The sequence below is a fragment of the Gekko japonicus genome, unplaced genomic scaffold (genome assembly GCF_001447785.1).
Source record: "Gekko japonicus isolate JY-2015 unplaced genomic scaffold, Gekko_japonicus_V1.1 scaffold2177, whole genome shotgun sequence".
NCBI lineage: Eukaryota > Metazoa > Chordata > Lepidosauria > Squamata > Gekkonidae > Gekko > Gekko japonicus.
This window is the reverse complement of record NW_015168721.1, coordinates 39,401-41,506: the sequence shown is the minus strand read 5'-3', so window position 1 is coordinate 41,506 and position 2,106 is coordinate 39,401. Positions and strand designations below refer to the sequence as shown.

Genomic DNA, 2,106 nt, shown 5'->3' with positions numbered 1-2,106 from the left:
ATTCTTTTGAACTATGGTGCTGGAGAAGACTCTTGAGAGTCCCTTGGACTGCAAGAAGATCAAATCAGTCAATCCTAAAAGTAATCAACCCTGACTGTTCCCTGGAAGGCCAGATAATTAAACTGAAGCTCAAATACTTTGGCCACCAAATGAGAAGGGAGCCCTCACTGGAGAAGACCCTGATGCTGGGAAAGACTGAAGGTCAAAGAAGACGGGGATGGCAAAGGACGAGATGGTTAGACAGTGTCATAGATGCAACGAACATGAAGTTGAACAAACCTCAGAGGATGGCGGAAGACCGGAAGACCTGTCGTGATCTGGTCCATGGGGTCGCGAAGAGTCGGACTCGACTGCGCGACTGAAGAACAAAAACCTTCCCACCCTTAATTTAAACTCATTCTTGTGAGTCCTCTCCTCTGCTGCCGACAGGAACTGCTGCCCTACCCTCCTCTGAGTGACAGCCCTTCAAACACTTCAAGAGAGCAATCATGTCCCCACTCAACTGACTCTTCTCCAGACTGAACATCCCCAAGTCCCTCAACCTTTCTGGGACAATCCTTCTGTATCACTTTGACCATTGGGACTATTCAGAGCAAGGAATGGTAGAAAGCGCTGTCAAGTCGCAGCCGACTTATGGCGAGCCCACGGGGTTTTCAAGGCATGAGACGAACAGAGTGTTGGAACATGCAAGGTCTCTAGTGCAGCCTTATGAAGAAGATCTGAAGATCACCCTACAGGGGGACAGCTGAAGGACTGGTAGTTAGCATAGCTAGACTAGGGACTTCCCACTTTTTCAAATTGTGTCCTGATTGGCTCTTCTGGACACTTCCTGCTCCTGCAGAGCTTCCTGTTGCTCTTTGTTACTTTTACAGGAGTTAGACTGGTTAGTTTAAGCTTTCTCTCTGTATGTTCGATAACAGTTTGTCCTTCTATAATAAACCTAGGCCCCGGCCACACGTGCCGGAAAACTCGGGGGGGGGAGGCATGGCTATTTGCGCCGTCACATCCTGATCCGCCATTATGCCCTCAGACGTGATGGCGGCACACCGGGGTTTTGTCCTTTGGTGCGCGCTGCAAAGAGGACGGCCGGAGGGAATAGGCGCGCGCCGGCGCGTTCACACTGAACGAGTCCGTCTGCAGCCCGTGGCAAACCATTTGCTAGTAGACCTTCGAGGCATGGCTATTTGTGCCGTCGCATCCTGATCCGCCATTATGCGATCAGACGCGATGGCGGCACACCGGGGTTTTGTCCTTCGGTGCGCGCTGCAAAGAGGACGGCCGGAGGGAATAGGCGCGCGCCGGCGCGATCACACCGAACGAGTCCGTCTGCAGCCCGTGGCAAACCATTTGCTAGTAGACCTTCGCAGGTACTTTTTAACTGCGCATCTTTGGCCACACGCCACGGGTTGGCCACGGGTGCGCTACGCTTCCCAGATATTGCGGTGTGATCGCGCCCCGAAAATCCGCCCAGCATTCGTGCCTTTCACGCGGCATATTCTCCGTATGCCCGGGGCCCTACTTATTTTTCTCTGAATAGCCAGTGCTCCACTTCCTTTGCATATTTAAACTCTGCCAACACAGAGGTGGTTTGCCATTGCCTGCACAGCAACCCTGACTTCCTTGGTGGTCTCCCATCCAATTACTAACCCTGCTTAACTTCTGAGATTTGATGACACTGGGCTAGCCTGGTCCGCACAAGTCAGGGCAGAGCAAGGAATAGCCACTGTGAAATACCAGCAGACTTGCACAACTTCCATTCATTACATCAGTGGTTAATTGAAAGATATGGGGCAATTGGCAATTCTGCATCTAGCATTCACTCCACGTTTTCTCAACTGGGAGGGGAAAGTGAAGCTCAAAACCACATTCAGATACCTTGGGGCAATGCTGTACTGACTGCAAAAGTCACCCCTGAATGGCCACAAGACAGCCATGAATCTGTGCAGAAAAAGTTTCATAAAATCCAATGATCAAAGGAAGTGAAAGCGGCATGGTGTGTGGAGGCTACCATAAAATCCGATGATCAAAGGAAGAAGAAGAGGAGGAGGAAGAGGAGGAGGAGATTGGATTTATACCTCACCCTTCGCTCAGAGTCTCAGAGCTGCT

General features: G+C 51.1%; 1 protein-coding gene across 1 annotated transcript in view; it reads right to left on the bottom strand.

Moving 5' to 3' along the window:
• LOC107114141 (meprin A subunit alpha-like) overlaps positions 1 to 2,106 on the bottom strand; it is a 32,194-nt gene that overhangs the window by 21,144 nt on the left and 8,944 nt on the right. The gene's annotated exons all lie outside the window — the stretch shown is intronic.